Source organism: Triticum urartu, chromosome 3A (genome assembly GCF_056163025.1).
Source record: "Triticum urartu cultivar PI428250 chromosome 3A, HENAU_Tu73, whole genome shotgun sequence".
In the NCBI taxonomy this organism is placed as follows: domain Eukaryota; kingdom Viridiplantae; phylum Streptophyta; class Magnoliopsida; order Poales; family Poaceae; genus Triticum; species Triticum urartu.
This window is the reverse complement of record NC_141875.1, coordinates 282,223,138-282,250,992: the sequence shown is the minus strand read 5'-3', so window position 1 is coordinate 282,250,992 and position 27,855 is coordinate 282,223,138.

Below are 27,855 nucleotides of genomic sequence, written 5' to 3'. Positions count from 1 at the left end.
CGCGACCGTGTCCCTGTACTTCTTGTCCACACAAATGATTGCATCATTCCCATCTGATGGGATGGTGATGACTCCCAGTGGCCCAGGCATCTTCAAGGTGTTGTAGGCACAGTGGGATGCCGCAATGAATTTAGCCAGGGCCGAGCATCCAAGAATCCCATTGTACGGCAGGGGGAGATCAACCACATCAAACACAATCCTCTCAGTCTGGCAGTTTCAGTTCTCCCCCAAACGTTACGGGCAACGTGATCTTCCCTTAGGATGGCTCCTGCCGTGATTAACTCCTTGAAATGTGCCGGTAACCTCTAGCTCTTCTTCTCCTATCTGAAGCTTGCTGATAACTGCCGGGGCAATCAGATTCAACCCGGCCCCACCGTCCACCAGCATCTTTGTGACCTTGAGGTTGTGAAATGTTGGAGAGACCAACAATGGCAAACACCCTACCACAGTGGTATGGCTAGGATGGTCCTCCTCATCAAAGATTATGGGCGTATGGGATCATTTGAGCGGCTTCCGGGCCTCTAGCGTTGGTTCCACGACATTGACTTCTCGTGCTCACCGTTTGAGCTGGCAGTGAGAAGCATGCAAAGATGGACCTCTGTCGATACACACGGCGTCCGTGGCCTTCTGAAACCCCTGGTCACTGGTTTCCTCTTCATCCCCTCCATCAGTCTAACCATCGCAAGTTTCCTTCTCTTGACCTCTAGCGGGCATTCCATGGTTCCGAAAGGGTTTGGCAGGGCGATTTACTTCACCGCCTTGGCCCTTACCGCCATCAACATTCTGACCTTTCTCCTTATGACGCTTCTCATACTCTGCTCTCTATTTCTTAACAAGCTGCTAAACCTGATAACACTCTTGAAGGTCGTGGCCCTTGGTCCGATGAATCTTGCAATATGGCCCATCACCTTTCCCGGCATTCTCGGCAGCAGCGGCTTCCCGACAGTCAGTGCACACGGCAGCTTCCTTACCGGGGGCCTCAGCTTTGGCTTCTTGCCGGTACTAGGAGTACCAGACCCTTCAACAGTCATCACTGCCTTGTCCCTCCGCTTCTTACTACACTTCTTGCTCTTCTGACTAGTTGATTCATCCTCAACCTCTAAATCAACATTGGTGTAATCTTCCTCTCCGGGCAATTGTCTTCCCTCCTCCATCTGAGCACACTTGTCCACTAGAGTGTAAAGCTCCTTCACAGTCTTGGGCAACCATACATTCATCTTGGAACGAATACGACGGTTGCGCACATTGAACTGGAAGGCAGCTATTACGGCTGTCGGATGGATATTTGGGATATTTCTATGAACTTTGCTGAATCTCAATAAATACTTACAGAGGGTTTCTCCTTACTTCTGCTGGAGAAGTTGCAAATCGCTGGGCCTACTGGGTTCTTGATGACCGCTAGTGAAAGCACCAATGAACTCATGGCACATGTCAGCCCATGACGAAATGGAGTTCTCTGGTAGGTGTATCAGCCAAGACCTCACATTGGACTTGAGGGCCAAAGGGAGGTAGTTGGCAAACACCTTCTCATTTCTTCCCCGACAGTCTGAACAGCGATGGTGTAGGTGCTCAAGAACTCTGGGGGGTTCAGCCTTCCATCATAGTTCTTAGGTCTCTATGTCTTGAATGTGTGAACGGACGGCCAATATACTTGCCGCAGCTTTAGTGTAAAGGCCGGGCAACCAACCTCGAAAGGTAGGTGTTGGAAATATGCCCTAGAGGAAATAATTAATTGGTTATTATTATATTTCCTTGTTCATGATAATCGTTTATTATCCATGCTAGAATTGTATTGATAGGAAACTCAGATACATGTGTGGATACATAGACAACACTATGTCCCTAGTAAGCCTCTAGTTGACTAGCTCGTTGATCAATAGATGGTTACGGTTTCCTGACCATGGACATTGGATGTTGTTGATAACGGGATCACATCATTAGGAGAATGATGTGATGGACAAGACCCAATCCTAAGCCTAGCACAAAGAACGTGTAGTTCGTATGCTAAAGCTTTTCTAATGTCAAGTATCATTTCCTTAGACCATGAGATTGTGCAACTGCCGGATACCGTAGGAGTGCTTTGGGTGTGCCAAACGTCACAACGTAACTGGGTGGCTATAAAGGTTCACTACAGGTATCTCCGAAAGTGTCTGTTGGGTTGGCACGAATCGAGACTGGGATTTGTCACTCCGTGTAAACGGAGAGGTATCTCTAGGCCCACTAGGTAGGACATCATCATAATGTGCACAATGTGACCAAGGAGTTGATCATGGGATGATGTGTTACGGAACAAGTAAAGAGACTTGCCGGTAATGAGATTGAACAAGGTATCAGATACCGACGATCGAATCTCGGGCAAGTATCGTACCGATGGACAAAGGGAATTGTATACGGGATTGATTGAATCCTTGACATCGTGGTTCATCCGATGAGATCATCGTGAAGCATGTGGGAGCCAACATGGGTATCCAGATCCCGCTGTTGGTTATTGACCGGAGAGTTGTCTCGGCCATGTCTGCATGACTCCCGAGCCCGTAGGGTCTACACACTTAAGGTTCGATGACGCTAGGGTTATAGGGAATAGATATATGTGGTTACCGAATGTTGTTCGGAGTCCCGGATGAGATCCTGGACGCCACGATGAGTTCTGGAATGGTCCGGAGGTAAAGATTTATATATGGGAAGTCACCATACGGTCACCGGAATAATTCGGGGGTTACCGGTATTGTACCGGGACCACTCGAGGGGTTCCGGGGGTCCACCGGGAGGGTCCACCTGCCCCAGAGGGCCCTATGGGCTGTGTGTGGAGAGAGGACCAGCCCCTTAGTGGGATGGGCGCCTCCCCCTAGGGCCCATGCGCCTAGGGTTTGGGGGAACCCTAAAGGGGGGGCGCCCCCCTTGCCTTGGGGGGCAAGGCAAACCCCCCTTGGCCGCCGCCCTCTCCTCAGATTGGATCTGAGGGGGCCGGCCCCACTCTCCCTTGCCCCTATATATATGTGGGAGGTGGGAGGGCAGCTGCACCCCAAGTCTTGGTGTAGCCCTCCCCCTCTCCCAAGTCCTCCTCTTCTCCCGCGGTGCTTGGCGAAGCCCTTCAGGATTGCCACGCTCCTCCTTCACCACCATGCCGTCGTGCTGCTGCTGGACGGAGTCTTCCCCAACCTCTCCTTCTCCCCTTGATGGATCAAGGCGTAGGAGACGTCACCGGCCTGTACGTGTGTTGAACGCGGAGGTGCCGTCCGTTCGGCACTAGGATCATCGGTGATTTGGATCACGACGAGTACGACTCCATCAACCCCGTTCACTTGAACGCTTCCGCTTAGCGATCTACAAGGGTATGTAGATGCACTCTCCTTCCCCTCGTTGCTAGATTACTCCATAGATTGATCTTGGTGATGCGTAGAAAATTTTGAATTTCTGCTACGTTCCCCAACAGTAGGCACCCGCCAACACCCAGCGCAGGCTCGTCGACGATGAGGCCGTCGCACCTGTTGGTCCGACGAGGTCGTCGCGGTGGTGCTCGATGACGCGCGCGTCTCCTCTCCGCCTATCCTCTGGGGCTCGACATTGGCCTGGACGTGCTCGAGGGTCAGAAGAGGCCATCAAGACATCGTTAGGGTCTTGATTCTGTTTGTGCTCGTGCTGGCTGCCGCGGTGGGGACTGCACCATGGGGATGGCCCCTTCCGTGCGATCTGCAGCACGAGCTGTTGTTGTCACTTGGGGAGGTCGCGGCGGCCCAACGCCCCGTGAGCCCCCAGCTTCAGCGAAACAGAGCAGCTTTGGATGGTGGCTGATAACCCACAAGTATAGGGGATCACAACAGTTTTCGAGGGTAGAGTATTCAACCCAAATTTGTTGATTCGACACAAGGGGAGCCAAAGAATATTCTTGAGTATTAGCAGCTGAGTTGTCAATTCAACCACACTTGAAAGACCTAATGTCTGCAGCAAAGTATTTAGTAGAAAAGTAGTATGAAAGTAATAGTAATAGTGGCAAAAGTAATAGTTGTAGTTTCATAGCAATCATAACAGTGGCAATGGATCCATGATGGATAATTATGTCAGATGGCATTCATCATGCATTGGTCATAACATAGAGTGACATAAAACTAGCTCCAGTTCATCAATATAATGTAGGTATGTATTGCGAATATTGTCATTCGTGTTTATGGAAATGAACTTGCATGACATCTTTTGTCCTACCCTCTCGTGGCTGTGGGGTCCTATTGGAAACTAAGGGATATTAAGGCCTCCATTTAATAGAGTACCGGACCAAAGCATTAGCACTTAGTGAATACTTGGACTCCTCAAACTACGGTCATCACCGGGAGTGGTCCCGACTATTGTAACTCCGGAGTTGCCGGATCATAACACGTAGTTGGTGACTATAACTTGCAATATCGGATCAAGAACACAAATATATTCATTAAAACATAACAGGTTCAGATCTGAACTCATGGCCCTCGGGCCATAGTGACAAGCATTAAGCATAGCAAAGTCATAGCAACATCAATCTTAGAACATAGTGGATACTAGGGATCAAACCCTAACAAAACTAACTCGATTACATGGTAAATCTCATCCAACCGTTCACGGTCCAGCAAGCCTACGATGGAATTACTCACGCACGGCGGGGAGCATCAAGAAATTGGTGATGGAGGATGGTTGATGATGATGATGGTTACAGATTCCCCTCTCCGGAGCCCCAAACGGACTCTAGATCTGCCCTCCCGAGGAAGAATTGGGCTTGGCGGCAGCTCCATATCATAAAACGTGATGAATCCTTCTCTATGATTTTTTCTCCCCGAAAGAGAATATATGGAGTTGGAGTTGAGGTCGATGGAGGTCTAGGGGCCCACAAGGTCGGAGAATTTTCGAATAACACTAGGTTACTTCAACGGGGATATGCCTTTCCCCAACAATAAGAATATCATATTTCTTTTTGATAGTAGGAAGATGAAATTCAAAACCTCCAATGGTAATACTTGAAATTTTTCCAATAGAATTGATACTATGAACTTGAGGTTGTTTCTTCAAAAAGTGTACCGTATGTTCATTACCATTAACATGAAAAGTGACATTGCCTTTGTTGCTAACAACCCCTTCAGTATTCAAAAAGGGTCTAACAAGGATGATCGACATACTGTCATCCCCGGGAATATCAAGAATAACAAAGTCTGTTAAAATAGTAACATTTTCAACCACAATAGGCACATCCTCACAAATACCGATGGGTATAGCAGTTGATTTATCAGCCATTTGCAAAGAAATTTCAGTAGGTGTCAACTTGTTCAAATCAAGTCTACAATACAAAGAGAAAGGCATAACACTAACACCGGCTCCAAGATCACATAAAGCAGTTTCAACATTGTTTCTTTTAATGGAGAATGGTATAGTTGGTACTCCTGGATCTCCTAGTTTCTTTGGTATTCCATCCTTAAAAGTATAATTACCAAGCATGGTAGAAATCTCAGCTTCTGGTATCTTTCTTTTATTAGTAACAATTTCTTTCATGTACTTCGCATAAGGACGCATTTTAAGCATATCAGTCAAACACATACGCAAAAAGATAGGTCTAATCGTTTCACCAAAGCGCTCAAAATCCTCATCATCCTTTTTTCTTGGATGGCTTAGGAGGAAAGAGCATGGGTTTCTGAACCCATGGTTCTCTTTCTTTACCATGTTTCCTAGCAACAAAGTCTCTCTTATCATAATGTTGATTCTTTGATTGTGGGTTATCAAGATCAACAGGTTCAATCTCTACAACATTATCATTACTAGGTTGAGCATCTACATGAACATCATCATTAACATTAGCACTAGGTTCATGTTAATTACCAGATCGTGTCTCAACATCAGAAATAGAAATATCATTGGGATTCTCAGGTGTGTCTATAGAAGTTCACTAGCATGCAAAGTCCTATAAGTTTTCTTTTCCATTTTGTACGAGGAATAGGTGCCTCAATATTAGTTCTCTGAGAATCCTGCTCAATTCTCTTAGGATGGCCCTCAGGATACAAAGGTTCCTGGGTCATCTTACCACCTCTAGTCATAACCCTAACAGCATTATCATTATTCTTACTATTCAACTCATTAAGCAAATCATCTTGAGCCTTAAGTACTTGTTCTACTTGAGTTGTAACCATGGAAGCAGGTTTACTACTAAGCGAAAGATCATTAAGAGTACTATTCATATAATTACTCAGGTGATCCAATATGTAAGCATTACGTTTCAGTTGTCTACTAACATAAGCATTGAAGTTTTCTTGTTTAACAATGAAATTATCAAACTCATCTAAGCATTGACTAGCATACTTATTATGAGGAATATCACCTTCATCAAATATACAGAGAGAGTTTACCTCTAGTACCTATGTCGGGTTATCAAGACCATGTATTTCTTCAATAGGTGGTATATTCTTAACATCTTCGGCTTTAATACCTTTTTCTTTCTTAGATTTCTTTGCCTCTTGCATAGCTCCAGGACTGAGAAATAGAATACCCATTTTCTTCGGAGTAGGCTTCGGAATTGGTTCAGGAATTGTCCAATCATTTTCATTAATTAATATATTATTCAATAGCAATTCAGCTTTCTCAACAGTTCTTTCCCTGAAAACACAACCAGCACAACTATCCAGCTGGTCTCTGGAAGCTTCGGTTAGTCCACTATAAAAGAAATCAAGTATTTCATTTTTCTTGAGAGGATGATCAGGCAAAGCATTAATTAATTTGAGAAGCCTCCCCCAAGCTTGTGGGAGACTCTCTTCTTCAATTTGCACAAAATTAAATATTTCCTTTAAAGCAGCTTGCTTCTTATAAGCGGGGAAATATTTTGTAGAGAAGTAGTAAATCATATCTTGGGGACTACACACACAACCAGGAGCAAGATAATTAAATCATTTCTTAGCATCACCCTTTAATGAGAAAGGAAACAACTTAAGAATATAGTAATAGCGAATTTTTTCCTCATGCGCAAATAGGTTGGCTATATCATTCAATTTAGTAAGATGTGCCACAATAGTTTGAGATTCATAACCATGAAAAGGATCAAATTCAACCAAAGTAATTAACTCAGGACCAACAGAGAATTCATAATCCTTATCAGTAACAATGATAGGTGAAGTAGCAAAAGCGGGATCATATTTCATTCTAGCATTCAAGGATTTTTCTTTCAACTTAGCTAACAATTTCTTAAGATCCTCTGTATCATTACAAGCAAAGAAGTATCTAGGAGTTTATTCACCCATAACATAACCCCCAAGAACAACAGGCAATTCATATATAGGGGGAGAATCATAATCGTCATCTACAATAATATCATCAGTTTCAGTAATTTCATTCTCTCTAACCCTAGCAAGTTGTTCATCAAGAAATTCACCTAGTGGCACAGTATTATCAAGCATAGAAGTAGTATCATCATAAGCGTCATTCATAGTAGAAGTGGCACCATCAATAACATGCGACATATCGGAATGAATAGCAGGTGTAGGTGTCGCAAGTTTACTCAAAACAGAAGGAGAATCAAGTGCAGAGCTAGATGGCAGTTCCTTACCTCCCCTCATAGTTGTGGGAAAAATCTTGGTTCTTTGATCTTTCAAATTCATAGGGATCAACGTATATAAATCCCAAGTGACTCAAAGAATAGAGCTATGCTCCCCGGCAACAGTGCAAGAAAAAGGTCTTGATAAGCCACAAGTATAGGGGATCCGAACAGTTTGTGAGGGTAGAGTATTCAACCCATATTTATTGATTCGACAAAAGGGGAGCCAAAGAATATTCTTGAGTATTAGCAGCTGAGTTGTCAATTCAACCACAACTAAAAGATTTAATATCCGCAGCAAAGTATTTAATAGCAAAGTAGTATGGAAGTAATGGTAACAGTGGCAAAAGTAACAATAGTAGTTTCATAGCAATCGTAAGAGTGGCAACGGAAAAGTAACTGAGCAATGATCAATATGTTAAAAGCTCATACGCAATAGATCCATGATGGATAATTATGTCAGATGACATTCATCATGCAACAGTTATAACATAGAGTGACATAGAACTAGCTCTAGTTCATTAATATAATGTAGGCATGTATTCCGAATATAGTCATACGTGCTTACGGAAAAGAACTTGCATGACATATTTTGTCCTACCCTCCCGTGGTTGCGGGGTCCTATTGGAAACTAAGGGATATTAAGGCCTCCTTTTAATAGAGTACTAGACCAAAGCATTAGCACTTAGTGAATAGATGAACTCCTCAAACTACGGTCTTCACCGGGAGTGGTCCCGACTATTGTCACTCCGGGGTTGCCGGATCATAACTCGTCGTAGGTGACTATAACTTGCAATATCTGATCAAGAACAAAAATATATTCATGAAAACATAATGGCACTCAGGCCCTAGTGACAACCATTAAGCATAGCAAAGTCATGGAAACATCAATCTTAGAACATAGTGGATACTAGGGATCAAACCCTAACAAAACTAACACGATTACATGGTAAATTTCATCCAACCCATCATGGCCCAGCAAGCCTATGATGGAATTACTCACGCACGGCGGTGAGCATCATGAAATTGGTGATGGAGAATGGTTCATGGTGATGATGGTGACGGATTCCCCTCTCCGGAGCCCCGAACGGACTCCAGATCTGCCATCCCGAGGAAGAGTAGGGCTTGGCAGCGGTTCCGTATCGTAAAATGTGATGAATCCTTCTCTCTGACTTTTTCTCCCCAAAAGAGCATATATGGAGTTGGAGTTGGGGTCGGTGGAGGTCCAGGGGGCCCACAAGGTCGGAGGGCGTGCCCCCGGCCATTGTGGCTAAGGTGTGGGGCCCTGGTGCTGATTCTTTCGCCGGTATTTTTTATTAATTCCAAAAGTTATCTCCGTTGATTTTTAGGTAATTCTGAGAACTTTTTATTCTACACAAAAATAACACCATCACAATTCTGCTGAAAACAGCATCAATCCGGGTTAGTTCCATTCAAATCATCAAGTTAGAGTCCAAAATAAGGGAAAAAGAGTTTGGAGAAGTAGATACGTTGGAGACGTATCAGTGGCACGCCACTCATTCATCTACTCGGCCGCTAGCGGAAACCGCAGCAGTAGGGTTGGAAAAAGTGGTAGGCGTAAGTGAGGCGGTTGGCCTTCGCCTAGTGCCTATGCGGTGCCTAAGCGTCCTAGCCGCGGCCTAGGCGGTAATATAGTTTTTACTTGTAGTGTATTTTGTGATTATTATATGGGTGTTGATATTAGTTTAGGGCATATAAATAAGTTAATTACCGTCTAATGTCATTAGAATATAACACGTTTGCCAAATCAGTGCAGTATGTGGCATAGTTTCTTGCTTGGGTAGGTAATTCCTTGCTTGCCCTTCCTAAAGTTCCATTTATGCCCTAGGCGAGGCGTTTGGCCATTCCTAGCACCTAGGCGTGCGTAAGCGCCTCCTAGGCACTGCCTTTTCCAACAGAGGCAGCAGCTGAGGTCGTGCCATGGCCTCCAAAGTTGTACTTGACAGGGATGATGACGCAGTTGACCGTACCGTCGCTCGGCTCGTGTCATTGCCAGCAACCGTAGTACAGCACCCCCACTATTGCTGCGGGGCGACCACCTGAATGTGGTGCGGTGCAGGCTCTCGAGGGCCAGCGGGTCCATCGGGCGCATCAGCTTGGTCGGCCCGTTCCGGGGAGGTGCACGCGTTGCGACCGCACCCGTGGTGCTGGTGGCGGGGTGCGGAGGGCGGCGGTTCGCCCCAGTCCGAGCAGTGTTGTTGTAGCTGTGATAGAGGCAAAGGCGTCCTATGTTTCGATGAGATGGTGGCTATCATTTCTGTGGGAGTCGACCTTGACGATCCAACTATGAACGTGCGAGACGTTGCGCCTTAGCAATCGCTAAACCAACTTCCGAGGGGTTATTGACCACGCCGGAGCACGATCAACCTGACCATGAGGGTCTGTTTCCTGCGAGCAAACGAAGAACAAGCACGAAACTGAGATTGCAATCTGGATATTGCGAATATAAGATGAAAGCTTTATTGATCAAGGTGGGGTTCTGTGACGTCTTGGTCTGGTCGTTGGACATAAATGAAGCACACGCAGTTGCAACTATGGCGAACTTTAAATTTAAACAAAACCCGAAGTCTAAATGACGCCCTAAGGGCTGTATATATGGAGGAAGAGGGGGGAATTTCGTGGCCCTTGGAGGAGGGGGTCCGAAACCAACCCTAACTCTTGTTTCCCCACACATATGGACTCTAAAAACAACCTATACGTAAGTATTTCGAAAATACATGGGCCAGGCCCAATAATAAGGTGACGCGACACCTAAAATAGCCTATGGACGAAACTTATGAAGTGGCATCTTGTATATTTCGTCCAAGGCTTCATGCACTCCTTATGGTGGCTTCAAAGTCCTGAAATCATCAGTTGTAACTCTGTTCTTGATTCCCTTGTGCATGCCATCATCTCCGTGCTTGATCTTACCCCAAGGTTCATCTTTCTTGTCCAAGCTAGGCCCTTCATTTTTAAGCAAAAACAAATGTATCCAATTTAGGCAGCATCATATTCTCATGAACATTAGAATCGTTACCAAGAAACAAAAGTACATGATAATTCAATTGGCGTGCACGAGCTCTAGTAATTGGTCCAATATGTATAGCAGCAGGGGCTGTGGGTGTAACAATGGTATTGATGTCCTCATCATCCTCCCCTTCTTGAAATGAAGTCGTCCTCGACAAAAGTTCATCGTCCTCACCCAAATAAGGCTTCAAATCTGCAATGTTAAAAGTGGGACTAACCCCAAAATCTGCAGGCAGCTCAAGTTTATATGCATTATCATTTATTTTCTCAAACACCTTAAAAGGACAATCAGCACGTGGCATTAGCTTTGATTTGCGCAAATTAGGAAATCTATCCTGACGCAAATGTAACCAAACAAGATCTCCAGGTGCAAACACAACATGTTTTCTACCCTTATCTCTAGCAAGTTTATATTTAGCATTCATACGCTCAATGTTTTCCTTAGTTAACTCATGCATTTTTAAAATCAATTCAGCACGTTCTTTAGCATCAAAATTAACCTTCTCCGAAGATGGAAGAGGCAACAAATCAATAGCTGCACGAGGTAGGAAACGATACACAATTTCAAAAGGGCACATCCTAGTAGTAGAATGCAATGAATGATTATAAGCAAATTCAATATGAGGCAAGCATTCTTCCCACATTTTCTTGTTATTCTTCAAAACAGCCCTAAGCATAGTAGACAGTGTTCTATTGACTACTTCAGTTTGTCCATCAGTTTGGGGGTGACAAGTAGTACTAAAAAGCAGCTTAGTCCCCAACTTAGCCCATAAACATCTCCAAAAGTGGCTAAGAAATTTAGTATCACGATCTGAAACAATAGTATTTGGCACACCATGCAAGCGAATAATTTCACGAAAAAACAAATCAGCAACATTAACAGCATCATCGCTTTTATGACATGGTATAAAGTGTGCCATTTTCGAGAACCTATCCACGACAACAAATATGCTATCCCTCCCCTTCTTTGTTCGAGGTAAACCTAAAACAAAGTCCATAGATATATCCTCCCAAGGAACACTAGGTACAGGCAAAGGCATATATAAACCATGAGGATTGAGTTGTGACTTAGCTTTTTGACAGGTAGTGCAGCGAGCAACAAAACGCTCAACATCCTGTCTCATCTTTGGCCAAAAGAAATGTGTAGCAAGTATATCCTCCGTCTTCGTGACGCCAAAGTGTCCCATTAATCCTCCTCCATGCGCCTCCTACAACAACAAAAGACGAACGGAGCTAGCGGGAATGCATAGCTTGTTAGCACGAAACACAAATCCATTGTTAAGAACGAACTTGTTCCAAGTTCTCCCTTCCTTAAAATTCTGCAATACATCTTTAAATTCAGCATCATGCACATATTGATCTTTGATGGTCTCCAAACCAAATATTTTAAAGTCAAGTTGTGAAAGCATAGTATAACGACGAGACAATGCATCAGCAATAACATTTTCTTTACCCTTCTTGTGTTTAATGACATAAGGGAAAGTCCCAATGAATTCAACCCATTTAGCATCTCTACGGTTCAGTTTTGCTTGAGTTTTAATGTGTTTCAAAGATTCATGATCAGAATGTATAACAAATACCTTGGGCCATAAATAATGTTGCCATGTTTCCAAGGTCCGAACAAGGGCATATAACTCTTTATCATAAGTAGAATAGTTCAGGCTAGGCCCACTCAATTTTTTAGAAAAGTATGCAACAGGTTTGCCATCTTGTAATAACACACCTCCTAATCCAATTCCACTAGCATCACATTCAAGCTCAAAAGTCTTATTAAAATCAGGAAGTTGGAGTAAAGGAGCATGTGTCAACTTATCTTTCAATATCGTGAAGGCTTCTTCCTGTGCGGTACCCCAAACAAAAGGCACATCCTTCTTTGTAAGCTCGTTGAGAGGTGCAGCAATGGTGCTGAAATCTCTCACAAAACGCCTATAGAAACCAGCGAGGCCAAGGAAACTCCTCACTTGTGTGACCATTTTGGGTTGCGGCCAACTCTAAATAGCTTCAATCTTGGCTTTATCAACTTCAATTCCCTCTGGAGTAACAACATAGCCAAGAAAAGATACTCGGTCGGTGCAAAAGGTGCACTTTCCAAGGTTACCAAACAAACGTGCATCACATAGAGCAATAAAAACATCACGTAAATGTTCCAAATGTTCCTCCAAAGATTTAAATCACTATGTCATCAAAGTAAACTACCACAAATCGTCCAATGAAAGCACGTAAAACTTCGTTCAGTAACCTCATGAAAGTACTAGGTGCATTAGTTAACCCAAAAGGCATGACTAACCACTCATATAATCCAAACTTAGTTTTAAATGCTGTTTTCCATTCATCTCCCAATTTCATACGAATTTGATGGTATCCACTACGCAAATCAACTTTGGAGAATATTGTAGAGCCACTCAATTCATCAAGCATATCATCTAGCCTAGGAATAGGATGACGATAACGAATAGTAATATTATTAATGCCTCTACGATCAACGCACATGCGTGACGTACCATCCTTTTTCGGCACTAAAATGATAGGAACAACACAAGGACTAAGGGATTCGTGTATATAACCTTTGTCGAGCAGTTCTTGTACTTGACGCATAATCTCCTCCGTCTCCTCTGGATTGGTACGGTATGGTGCACAGTTGGGTAATGATGCACCGGGAATTAAGTCAATTTGATGCTCAATCCCTCGAGTAGGTGGTAATCCCGGTGGCACGTCTTCTGGAAAGACGTCAGCGAACTCCTGCAAAATGTTAGTGATAGCAGGAGGCAAAGAGGAAGGCACATCCTTGAATGAAAATAATGCCTCCTTGCACACAAAAGCATAGCAAACAGATTTGCTAAAATATAAATCATCAATATCAGATTTGGTGGCAATTAAACATGCACTTTTCAATTTAATTTCAGAAGCAACACTAGATGGTTTATTATTAGGCTGCAGTTGTTGCTCAAATTCTTTTGCCACAATCTGATTTTCACTTTTATTTTTCTCCTGTTTTGCTTTATTAGCTCTATTAATATCATCTTTCAAAATTGAATCAGGAGTCATAGGAAGCAAAGTAATATTTTTATCCTTATGAACAAGAGTATACTGGTTGTTTCTACCATGGTGTACAGAATTTTTATCAAATTGCCATGGTCTACCAAGTAATAAGGAACATGCTTGCATAGGTACCACATCACAATCAACATAATCAGCATATGTAGAGATACTAAAATGCACACGAACAGTACGTGTTACCTTAACCTTTCCACTGTTGTTGAACCATTGGATGTAGTAAGGATGTGGATGTGGTCTTGTGGTGAGAGATAGCTTCTCCACCATCTCCATGCTAGCCAAGTTATTGCAGCTCCCTCCATCTATGATGACGCGAACAGAACGTTCCTTCACATCTCCCTTTGTATGAAACAAAGTATGCCTCTGACTTTGCTCAGCTTGTGTGACCTGCACACTCAAAACACGTTGCGCAACTAAACATTCATACATGTCAGCATCTTCAGGAACCAAGTATTGTGTCTCATGATCAGAATCATCTCCACCGTGTTCTTCACGTGTAATAAGAGCCAAGGTCTCCTCATCATAGTCACTAGCGGACTCATACCCACCATCCTCAGTAGCAATCATCACACGCTGAGATTGGCATTCTCTCGCAAAATGTCCTCTTCCCTTACAACGACGACAAATAATATCACTTGTGTGCCCTGTTGATGCCATGGAAGAAGAAGAGATCTGTGCAGGCCCGGCAGGTGTGCTCTTGGCAGATAGTGGTGGTTGTGCATGCTTTCTTGAATCACGACTAGAGGTGGCACCTGATGGAGGTGCTGGTGGAGTGGAAGTAGAGGATGCACGTGGTGTCCATGATGAAGATCGACCTGCAGAAAAGTTAGTTCGCGCCAATGCCTGTCGATCCTGCACTTCACGTTCAGCTTTACAAGCAAGATGGAATAAACGAGTGATATTAGTATACTCCTTATACTCTAGAATGGTTTGAATATCTCTATTTAATCCACCCATAAAACGGGCAAGCATAGCTTCATTCTCCTCAACAATACCACATATAATCATGCGAGTTTGTAATTCCTGATAATATTCTTCTACATAATTTTTTCCTTGTCTTAAGCGCTGCAATTTTTGAAGTAATTCACGTTGATAATATGGTGGTACCCAACGAGTACGCATAGCAGTTTTCAAAGCAGCCCAAGTAGCTGGAATGGGATATAATCTACAATGTTCAGACCACCAAACACATGCAAAGCTAGTGAAAGCACAAACAGCAGCAGGAACACGTCTCTCCTCAGGATATTGTAAACATGTAAATCGTTGGTCAGTTTCTAACTCCCAAGTAAGATATAGATCAGGAACATATCTACCCTCAAATGGTGGAATATTCAATTTTAGTTTAGGAAGATGGTCATGTACCTCAGGTGGTGGTGCAGCCCTACCGTTGCGATGATATGCATGAGGACGACCTGGTGGTGGTGGTGCTGGTGGTTGCACGTAGTTCTGATTTTGATCAACCTCATCCTTGTAATGGTCATCCACCTCTGCAGTAGCAGCAGGAGCGGCAGAAGCACCAACAGTAGGTACAACAGCACCAGAAGTTTGACCAGGCTCAATGGGAATGCGTTGTGCTCGTCCCACTTGATTTGGAAGACGATGTTGTTGTTGTTGTAGAGGTGTGACAGGTGCAGCGGCGGTGGAAGACGCGCGAGCAATTCATTAAACTTGTTATCGAGCTTTGTTTCGAACTCCTTCTCAATGCCATCTATCTTCTCCATGGCCTCTTCAAATCTGTTTAGCACATCTTCCACCTGTCCACTCATCATTTGCTGAAACTTATCATGTAACTCTTTGTTCGTCATGTTCTCCCAGTCAATCGCGTCGGGTTGTGATCCTGCCATGGTTAGCAGCAATAGAAACACACAAGAATATGATCCTACAGACTACTAGAAAATGGCGGTGGTGGAGTGTCACAAATCCGTCAAGCAAATCTCAAATTCTTACCAGTTCTTACCCAGCAGTAGGCGGTGATCGGCAACCGTCATAGTCAAAACTCTCAAAGCTTGGATTCAACGATTACCAGGGAGAGTCAAACGCACGACGTAGATATATGTGGAGCTAGGAAGGCTTATAATATGGTAGAAAAAGGGGTCAGCAATAATCAATTCAGAGATGCAAAGTTGAATAAACGCTCAACGACGGTACTGTGCTAGTCCTAGGCTAGACCGTGCTAGAGACGCGAGCCTAGAACACTAACAAAAATCACGGCGCTGCACATAAACAAGGGAAAAGCACACTCTGGAACTTTTTTTTGCTCTTTTTTTGGCGCTCCTTTTTTTGTGCTCCTCTTTTTTTGCGAAAAATCAATATAATGGCGAGTGTCTCAAAACTCTTCCCTCGTCAAACTGATAGGATGTGCACGAAACTTTTTTAATTTTTTTCCGAAATTAGGGCAGCGACAATGAAATAGTGCGCCAAAAATCACTATGATGGCACGTGGCTCAAAAGACTCAGAAAAGCCTAAAAATAGGATAGGGAAAAAATATTTTTTCCTGTGAAAATTTTGGCCTAAAAACTGCCCGGGGGTCTCCAGACTTTTTTTTCGAAACCTACTCAGGCAAGGAAAGACGAATCGGAAAGTAGACAGACCTCGAAAACAAATCTAATATGAGAGGAACTCAGATTGGTGGTGGATATATGATCGTAGGATATGGCAGCGGTGGTGGTATATGGATACGGATTGGTGATGGTATATGGAGACGGATTGGTGGCAGATAAGTGGTGGTGGTAGATGGCAGGGGTGATGATGATGGCGCGGCGGCGGCGTGACAACTTATGACCAGAACTCGAAACTCTAAAAGACTGGACTCTAAGACCAGCAACTAGACACGACGATGCAACCGCAAATTCAACAAAGCAAAATACTGAAAAGACTATGCAAAGGCTCAGATTGGTTCAGATATGATGAACTGACCCTAATAATTTTTTTGGCTTTTTTTCATGGACTGTAGGTATGAAGAACATACTCGATCTAAACTACGAAAAACTGTAAAATCTCACCGAGCAACCTGGCAATCTGATACCACTTGATAGAGGCAAAGGTGTCCCGATGTTTCGATGAGATGGTGGCTACCGTTTCTGTGGGAGTCGACCTTGACGATCCGACTACGAACGTGCGAGATGTCGTGCCTTAGCAATCGCTAAACCAACTTTCGAGGGGTTATTGACCACGCCGGAGCACGATCAACCTGACCACGAGGGTCTGTTTCCTGCGAGCAAACGAAGAACAAGCAAGAAACTGAGATTGCAATTTGGATATTGCGAATATAAGATGAAAGCTTTATTGATCAAGGTGGGGTTCTGTGACGTCTTGGTCTGGTCGTTGGACACAAACGAAGTACGCGTAGTTGCAGCTATGGTGAACTTTTAATCTAAACAAAACCCAAAGTCTAAATGACGCCCTAAGGGCTGTATATATGGAGGAAGAGGGGGGAATTTCGTGGCCCTTGGAGGAGGGGTCCGAAACCAACCCTAACTCTTGTTTCCCCACACATAAGGACTCTAAAAACAACCTATACTTAAGTATTTCGAAAATACATGGGTCGGGCCCAATAATAAGGTGACGCAGCACCTAAAATAGCCTCTGGACGAAACTTATGAAGTGGCATCTTGTATATTTTGTCCAAGGCTTCATGCACTCCTTATGGTGGCTTCAAAGTCCTGAAATCATCACTTGTAACTCTGTTCTTGATTCCCTTGCGCATGCCATCATCTCCATGCTTGATCTTGCCCCAAGGTTCATCTTTCTTGTCCAAGCCAGGCCCTTCATTTGTAAGCAAAACAAATGTATCCAATTTAGACAGCATCATATTCTCATGAACATTAGAATCATTACCAAGAAACGAAAGTACCTGATAATTCAATTGGCATGCGCGAGCTCTAGTAATTGGTCCAATATGTATAGCAGCAGGGGCCGTGGGTGTAACAATGGTATTGATGTCCTCATCAGGCTGTGCCCGTCAGTAGGAGAGAGGGGCGCAGATGGAGCGACCCCCTCACCCCTACCTTTGGGAGCGTGGCCATCGGGCCGTTGCTGATGCGGCTCTCCTCCGCTGCCTCCTGCACCTGCATCGGCCGCGGGAGAAGTGGTGACGGCGCCACTTGCTCCGACCACTTCCCCAGCAGTGTCGGCGTCCTCGTGTGCCTCCTCACCTCCCGCTGCGTTGGAGGCCACGAGTGGCGAAGCCCTCGAGGTGGATGGGTGAGCCGAAGGACCGGGCTTCTTCTTGGGTGCCATGGTCGATGGCATCATCGAAGATGAAAGACTGTGATGAAGTCGACGCGCTGCACACGCCTTCAGGTTCTCCTAAGCAAACCCCTACCTGGCCCGCCAAAGATGTCGTGGGAAACCACGGCCACCTATGGACCAGGAGGTCACTTGCTGGTTTGGCAAGGAGGCAACGCGTTGCACAAAGAGTAGACGAGCATCGGGCAGCACGACAGAGATTACACATGCAATTTTACCCAGGTTCAGGCCGCCGTGAGGCATAAAACCCTACTCCTGCTTTGGTGGATTGATGGTGGAAAGATGGTGGTGTGCATAGTACACTTGCCCGGCTAGGGTTGCCTCAGGCAGTAGCGACTACGCACGTATGGGGGTGTGAGTTATCCAACGTTCTTACCCTTTCTATGGTTGCCATGGGCCACATTTTATATATCAAGGGGTTACCACAGTGGCAAAGTAGAAATTATCCACTGATAAGACAGTGAATAGTGCTATCATACCTAACTTTGTGGGCTAACAATGCGCGTTAAATGCACCCCTCGATGCCACATCGTTGGTTGACCGACAAGGCTTGCCGGGCCATCTTGCCAGCTCCGCGCCTACTCGCTTGACACGTCGCAGGACGGGTGTCATCTATGGGTTTCTCCTGTAGGAAACGGCTGCGATGTGGCGAACGGTTGCCACTTAATCACTTTGCGGCTCGCCTGCTCGGCACTGGAGGCTTTTCTCTTGACGATTCCTTGCTTCTTTGGCTCAATCTTGGCCCTTCTGATCTGCATGTTGGTCCTTCAAATCTCTTGGGTTCTTGCACTCTGACTTGGGCTGGTGCTTCAATCTTGTTCCCGTGCCTGTGCATAGTCTGGGCAACAGACCCACGGTTTGTTGCACCGACTGTAAGAATATTTTGTTAAGGTTCATGATTCCGGAAGCATGCACATACGGTCTCTCATTATGCTATGGAATTGGAGCAAGATTTATTATTGATTGTCTTCCTTATGAGTGGCGGTCGGGGACAAGCAATGGTCTTTTCCTACCAATCTATCCCCCAAGGAGCATGCATAGTAGTACTTTGCTTCGAGGGATAATTAACTTTTCAATAAGTATGTGATTTCTTTATGACTAATATGAGTCCATGGATTATACACACTCTCACCTTTCCGCATGCTAGCCTCTTCAGTACCTTGCATTGCCCCTTCTCACCTTGAGTTGTGCTGCAATCTTCGCCAGTGCATCCAAACCCCGTGATATGATACGCTCTATCACACATAAGCCACCTTATATCTTTGTCAAAACAGCCAGCATACCTACCTATTATGGCAATCCCATAACCATTCTGAGATATAAAAACTTTCGTCGTTCCATTTTATTATGACATATATCATCATTGTCATATTGCTTTGCATGATCATATAGTTAGCATGGTATTTGTGGCTTGGCCACCATTCATATTTTTCATACATGTCACGCTAGACCATTGCACATCCCAGTACACCACCAGAGGCATTCATATAGAGTCATTTTTCTATTCTAGTATCGAGTTATAATTCTTGAGTTGTAAGTAAAAAAAGTGTGATGATCATCGTTATTAGAACATTGTCCCATGTGAAGAAAGGATGATGGATACTATGACTTCCCCAGAAGTCGGGATGAGACTTCAGACGAAAATAAAAAAAAGAGGCCAAAGAGCCAAAAAAAGAGGCCAAAGAGCCCAATGAAAAAAATAAGAGAAAAAGAGAGAAGGGACAATGTTACTATCCTTTTCCGTACTTATGCTTCAAAGTAGCACCATGTTTTTCATGATAGAGTCTCCAATTTTGTCACTTTCATATATTACTAGTGCATCCTCAAAAGAGAGAAGGGAATTTTTCCATATAGGATTTGGCTTCTATATTGCAATGACGGGCTTCCTCAAATGCCCGAGGTTTTCATGAGTAAGCAAGTTGGATGCACAACCACTTAGTTTTCTTTTGTGCTTTCATATATTCGTAGCTCTAGTGCATCCGTAGCATGGCAATCCCTACTTCTTGCATTTGATATCAATTGATGGGCATCTCCATATCCCGTTGATTCGCCTTGTCAATGTGATACTTTCTCCTTTTTTGTCTTCACCAAACAACCTCCAACATCATACTCTATTCCACCAACATTGCTATATCCGTGCCTCACGCTCATGTATTCCATTAGAGTTGAAAAGGCTGAAGCACGTTAATAAGTATGAACCAATTGCTTTGCTTGTCTTCGGGGTTGTGCATGATAAATACTTTGTGTTAAGAAGATGGATCATGAAAAGAATATATGATTTTGTAGGGATAACTTCCTTTAACCATGATATTTTGAAAAAAACATGATTGATTTTTAGTATGCTTGAAGTATTATTATTTTTATGTCAATATTAAACTTTTGTTCTGAATTTTACGGATCTGAATATTCATGCCACATAAAGAAAGATTACATGATAAACATGTTATGTAGCATTCCACATCAAAAATTCTGTTTTATCATTTACCTACTCGAGGACGAGCAATAATTAAGCTTCGAGATGCTTGATACGTTGCCAACATATCTATATTTTTTTATTGTTCCATGCTATTATATTATCCAACTTGGATGTTTTATATGCATTATTATGCTATTTTATATAATTTTTTGAGACTAACCTATTAACCTAGTGCCAAGTGCAAGTTGCTGTTTTCCTTATTTTTGCCTTTACAGAAAATAAATACCAAATGGAATGAAACTTTCTGATGATTTTTCCTGGACCAGAAGACACACTAGAAGCTTCATGAGGAGGCCAAAGGAGCCACGAGGAAGAGACAAGATCGTAGGGTACGCCCTAGGGGGGAGCGCCCCATGCTTGTGGGCCCCATGTGGCTCATCTAACCCTAATTCTTCTTCTATAATAATCCAAATATTCTACGTAGAGTAGAGGGCACACCAAAAATGCTTTTTCGCCGCCGCAAGTTTCTATCCTCGTGAGATCCCATCTGGAGACCTTTTTTGAATCTCTCTCAGAAGGGGGATTCGACCACGGAGAGCTTCTACATCAACCTTGTTGCCCTTCCGATAATGTGTGAGTATTTTACCACAGACCTATGGGTCCATAGCTAGCAGCTAGATGGCTTCTTCTCTCTCTTTGATATTCTATACAATGTTCTCCTTGATGTTCTTGGAGATCTATTCAATATAATCTTATTTTGTGGTGTGTTTGCTGGGATCGGATGAATTTTGGGTTTATGATCATATTATCTATGAATATTATTTGAGGCTTCTCTAAACTCTTTTATGCATGATTAAGATAGCTTTGTATTTGTCTTTGATCTGTTGATTTGGTTTGGCTAACAAGATTGATTTTTCTTTCCATGGGAGAGGTGCTTTTTAATGGGTTCAATATTATGGTGCTTATTCCCAATGATAGAAAGGGACATAACACATATTTGTATTGTTTCCATTAAGGATAAAAAGATGGGGTTTGCTCATATTGATTGAATCTATCCCTCTACACCATGTCCTCTTGCTTAAGGCATTACTCCATGCTTGTTAACTTAATACACAAGATGCATGCTGGATAGCGATCGATGTATGGAGTAATAGTAGTAGAGGCAGGGAGCAGTCAATCTACTTGTCACGGACGTGATGCCTTTATTCGTGATCATCACCTTAGATATCGCCATAACTATGCACTTTTCTATCAATTGCTCAACAGTAATTTGTTTACCCGCCATATGCTTTCTTTCAAGAGAGAAGCCTCTAGTGAAAACTATGTCCCCCGGTGTCGGTATCAAAACCGGTGGATCTCGGGTAGGGGTCCTGAGGTGTGGATCTTGGATCAATGGGAAAAAGGGACAAAGGCGACGATGTTTACCCAGGTTCTGGCCCTCTCAAAGAGGTGAAACCCTACATCCTGCTTGATCATATTGAAGTGTATAGGATGATTACAGAGTCGATCTACCATGAGATCAGATGAACTAAACCCTAGGTGATTGAGGGAGTCCTGGATTAGGGGGTCCTCCGGTGTCCGGGCAATTCGTTATGGGCCGGACTAACGGGCCGTGAAGATACAAGGCAGAAGACCTTCCCCCGTGTCCGTGTAGGACTCTCCTATGCGTGGATGACAAGATTGGTGTTCGGACATGTAATTTCCTTCTTCCACAAACCGACTATGTACAACCCTAGGCCCCTCCGGTGTGTACATAAACCGGAGGGTTTAGTCCTTAGAGGCTATCAGAATTCTCATAGGCTAGACATCTAGGGTTTAGCCATTATGATCTCGAGGTAATTCAATTCTTGTAACCCCTATACTCATCAAATACAATCAAGCAGGATGTAGGGTTTTACCTCTATTAAGAGGGCCCGAACCTGGGTAAACATCGTGTCCCACTTGTCCCTTGTTACCATCAATCCTCAGACACACAGTTCGGGACCCCCTACTTGAGATCGGCTGGTTTTGATACCGACATCGGTGCTTTCATTGAGAGTTCCATTGTGTTGTTAATAGAGGGATCGATGGCTCGCCTTTTCATCAATGATGATATCACTTCTGGAAGGGCCCTAACTTTAGGACTGGTCCTCCAGCTCGGTAGTTTTACCATGGGCACAATCTCGGCCGTTAAGCCAACGGCGGCCCCCACAATCGCCAAACATCATCTCCGCATCGTCCTTGAACACTCCAAAAAGATGGATCCGGCAGATATCTCGTCCTTGAACGAGTTGCTAGATCGCATCACCGCCCTTGGGCTTGCAACAAACTATGATCAGATTGGGCTTAAACCCGATCAAAAGGAAATTAAGTCCCCACAGATCACCCATCTGGTAGCAGTCATTGAGGAATGAGCCGAGAACGATTCTTCCCCTAAGTTAAAACCAGCTATGTTCGGATTTCCTAGCCCTTCGAGCGGGACACCCATCCTCGGGAAGATACTTCATGTTATCCAAACTTAGGATCAGGCATTGAGCCCAGAAGTCACTTGGACCTTCCTGGTCCTGAACTAGTGACCTTAGAGATTCTTCAAACTCCAGATTCAATCTTAGGTTAGGATTCGGGTTTTAGCCCACCAACCCACCACAATCAATATTCTCCAAGTAATCCAGGCCCTCCAGACATATGTGACCTAATGTATGTACACCAGAAACCTCAGGAAACGGTCCATCACTTTTGGGCTAAATTACTCCTAGTTAAAAACAAGATCAAAGATTGCTGTGACGATGACACGGTTTCGGTTTTTCGTCGTAACTATACGGACGGAGGAATTCTCAACGCCATCAACCGCTGCCGCATATAGCACCTTACAGCATTGGCACACATAGTACAGAAGTACTGCGCAATGGAAAGCGCATGGAAGGCGCAGACAGCCCGGTTGGAACCCCCTGCCTTTAAGCAGCCCACCGTACGGGCAAAACGGATGCACCCTCACGAGGCATCCGATAACAAGCCCATTCACAAGAAAAACAAACCCTTCACGGGATATAGAACTGTCCTTGACGAATGATACGTCTCCAACGTATCTGTAATTTTTTATTGTTCCATGCTGTTATACTATCAATTTGGATGTTTTATAATCATTTTATATCATTTTTGGTACTAACCTATTGACATAGTGACAAGTGCCAGTTGCTGTTTTTTCCATGTTTTTTACATCGCAAAAATCAATATCAGACGGAGTCCAAATGCCCTGAAACTTTACGGAGAATTTTTATGGGCCAGAAGGAACACAAGGGGCCCTGGCTGCGCCTGGGGGGTTACCTCGAGGGAGGCGCAACCCACCAGGGCGCGCCAGGAGGCCCAAGCGCACCCTGGTGGGTTGTGCCCACCTCGGGTGCCCCCCGGACCGCCTCCTTGCTCTATAAATACCCCAATATTCTAGTACCCCTAGGGGAGTCAACGAAATATTCATCCAGCCGCCGCAGAGTCCGGAACCACCAGATCCAACATAGACACCACCTTGGATGGGGTTCACCACCTCCATTGGTGCCTCTCCGATGATGCGTGAGTAGTTCTTTGTAGACCTTTGGGTTCGTATTTATTAGCTAGATGGCTTCTTCTCTCTCTCTCTCTTGATTCTCAATACAATGGGCTCTTGGAGATCCATATGAAGTAACTCTTTTTGCGGTGTGTTTGTTGGGATCGATGAACTTTGTGTTTATGATCAGATCTATCTTTTTATATCCATGAAAGTTATTTGAGTTTCTTTGATCTCTTATATGCATGATTTCTTATAGCCTCATATTTCTTCTCCAATATTTGGGTTTTGTTTGGCCAACTTGATCTATTTATCTTGCAATGGGAAGAGGTTCTTTGTAGTGGGTTCGATCTTACGGTGCTTGATCCCAGTGACAGAAAGGGAAACAACACGGATGTATCGTTTCTACTAAGGATAAAACGATGGGGTTTATCTCTACATAGATAGATCTTGTCTACATCATGTCATCCTTCTTACTGCATTACTTCGTTTTTCCATGAACTTAATACAGTAGATGCATGATGGATAGTGGTCGATGTGTGGAGTAATAGTAGTAGATGCAGGCAGGAGTCGGTCTACTCATCTTGTACGTGATGCCTATATAATGATGATTGCCTGGATATCATCATAATTATTCGAAGATCTATCAATTGCCCAACAGCAATTTTTTTACCCACCGTTTATTATTTTTCTCAAGAGAAGCCACTAGTGAAACCTATGGCCCCCGGGTCTTCTTTCTCATATATTTGCCTTTGCAATCTACTTTTCTCTTGCTTTTATTTTCAGATCTACTAAACCAATAACCCAAAAATACTTTACTGCAATTTATTCTTATTTAGTTATTTGGCATTCGATCTATCAATCTACTACAAATTTACCCCACGTCCGTTTGCCTATCTTGAGGTGCCGTACCTCGGAAGGGATTGACAACCCCTTTAACATGTCAGGTTGCGAGAAGTTGTTATTTGTGTGCGGGTGTTGTTTATGTTCTGTTTCTTAGTTCTCCTACTGGTTCGATAACCTTGGTTTCGTATCGGAGGGAAATATTGACCACCGATGTGCTGCATCATCCCTTCCTCTTTGGGGAAATATCGACGTAGCTTCAAGCGACATCAACGGACTACACGACAAGCCCTTCCAGATACATACGACACCTTCTCTTGAAGTAATCGACGCAAAAGGGCGCTCCGCGGCCTCGTCGAAATCAACCAAGTAACCGCAATGAACCCTTGGAACGATATGGCCATAACCTTCACGCCCGATGATGAACCAAGGGCCCGATTAGTCCGAGCACCAGCTGCCTTGGTCTTAAACCCAATTGTGGATGGCTTTCGACTCACCAAATTGCTCATGGACAGCGGTAGCAGACTTAACCTCATCTATGAAGACACGCTCGACAAAATGCAAATGGACAAGAACTGCGTCGAGCAAAGCAGTACCACCTTTCGAGGCATCCTCCCCAGTCGAGAAGCATGATGCTTGGGCAAAATTAAACTTGATGTACTATTCGGCACACCTGAGAATAACAGGTCCGAAGAGTTTCTCTTCCACGTGTCCCCTTTCAATAGCGAATATCACACCCTCTAGGGGCAGGACACCTTCGCATGCTTCGAAGCCATGCCCCATTACAGGTACATGAAGCTTAAAATGCCAGGGCCCAACTGAGTGATCACTATCACCAGTGATCTGGATATAGCACTCCGTGCCGAAAATAAAACCGCATCCTTGGCCTCGAGGCACTATCTGAGGCCCTCGCGGCCGAAGAACTAACCACCCTGCGTTACACAGTGGAGAAAGACGATGTGATCCTCGACAAGAGGCCCAAATTCACCTCCTTCAAACCATCATATGCTCGGGAAAAATTAAAGTTGATGTAGTATTCGGCACGCCTGAGAATTACAGGTCCAAAGAGTTTCTCCTCCACGTGTCCCCTTTCAATAGCGGATATCACACCCTCTAGGGGCGGGACGCCTTCGCACGCTTCCAAGGCATACCCCATTACGGGTACATGAAGCTTAAAATGCCAGGGCCCAATGGTGTCATCACTATCACCAGTGATCCGGATATAGCACTCCATGCTGAAAATAAAATCGCATCCTTGGCCCTCGAGGCACTATCCGAGGCCCTCGCGGCTGAAGAATTAACCACCCTGCGTTCCATAGTGGACAAAGACGATGTGATCCTTGACAAGAGGCCCATATCCACCTCCTTCAAACCAGCAGACGAAATAGTCAAATTCCAAGTGCATATGGATCCTAACAAAACAACATCCATTGGAGCCCAGCCGGATCTGAAGGTAAATGCTGCCCTATGAGCGTTCCTACGCGAAAATTGGGACATATTCGCCTAGCACCCTACGAACATGCTTGGGATCCCACGCAGACTGGCCGAACATAGCCTCAATATAATAAAGGGGTTCAAACCAGTCAAGAGAACGCTGCGGCGATTTTCCAAACCCAAACGACAAGCTATGGGAGAGGAGATAGCCAAACTACTCGAGGCCGGGTTCATTAGAGAAATCAAGTACCCGGACTGGCTAGCCAACCTGGTCATGGTGCCAAAGCACGATAAATCCTAGCGCCTTTGTGTCGATTTTAAAGACCTCAAGAACGCTTGTCCTAAGGACCCCTTCCCGCTGCCCCGCATTGACCAAATAATTAATGCAACCGCGCGACACGACTCATTGTGTTTCCTCGATGCCTACTCCGGATACCATCAGATTAAGATGAAGGCGTCCGACCAGGCCGCAACGACATTTATTACCCCGTACGGGCCTTTTTTCTTCAACACAATGCCCTTCGGGCTCAAAAACGCTAGTGCCACTTACCAACACATGATCCAAACATGTTTGAAAAACAAATCGGCAAGAGAGTGGAGGCATATGTGGACGACGTGTTCATCAAGACTAAACACGTCGAATCATTGGTGGACGATCTACACCTCACATTTGACAACCTCCGAACATATGACTTACGACTCAGTACGGAAAAATGTGTTTATGACATTCCAGCCGGGAAACTACTCGGGTTCATTGTTTCCAATAATGGAAGCGAAGCGAACCCAGGCAAAATCCAAGCCTTTTCACAATTGGCAACGCCAACAGACTTAAAGCAGGTCCAAAACTAGCTCGGTGTGTGGCGGCCTTAAGCCGCTTCGTCTCTAGATTGGGAGAAAAGGCATTACCACTCTATCGACTGCTCCGACGCACCGATCACTTTGAACGGACGGATCCGGCTATAGCCGGATTAGAGGAAATAAAAACATTGTTAGCAAGTAATCCAATCCTAGCCGCCACAGGTGTTGGCGAGCCTACGTTGCTCTATATATTGGTGACTCAATAAGTTGTGAGCGATGTGCTCATCGTCGAGCGAGAGGAAGAGGGACACAAATTCCCCATCCAGAAAGATAGCTTATGCGGTCTTTATGGCATTCCTTACACCATGCAAATCTCAATACCCTCACTCTCAAAAGATAGCTTATGCGGTCTTTATGGCATCCCGAAAGCTACGACACTACTTTCAAGAGTGTTCGATCATGGTGGCATCGAAGTACCACTCAATGACATCATAAATAACCGGGATGCCACCAGCCTCATAGACAAATGGGCCATCGAGCTTTTAAATCTTAGGTATTGGCCAACTCTGTCGCTGAGTGGACAGAAGCCGAGCTCCCTAAAGAGTACATCACATACTCCAACTGGGTCATGTACTTTGACGGCTCTAAAATGTTAGCCGGACTAGGGGCTGGTGCCATCTTGACATCCCCTACGGGGGAAACAGTCCCTTACATGCTACAAATCATGTATACGGACTCCAACAATACAGCCGAATACGAGACACTCCTACATGGTCTCACAATGGCTGTCTCCATGGGCATACAACGCCTAGAGGTGCGTGGGGATTCAAACCTCACAATATCCCAAATAAATGGAGAATTCGATGCAAAGAACCTAAAAATAGCGGCACACCGAAACGCCGTCCTAAAAATATCAGCTCGATTCGATGGGCTCGAGTTCCATCATGGTGCCCGGGACAGTAATCAGGCAGCGGACA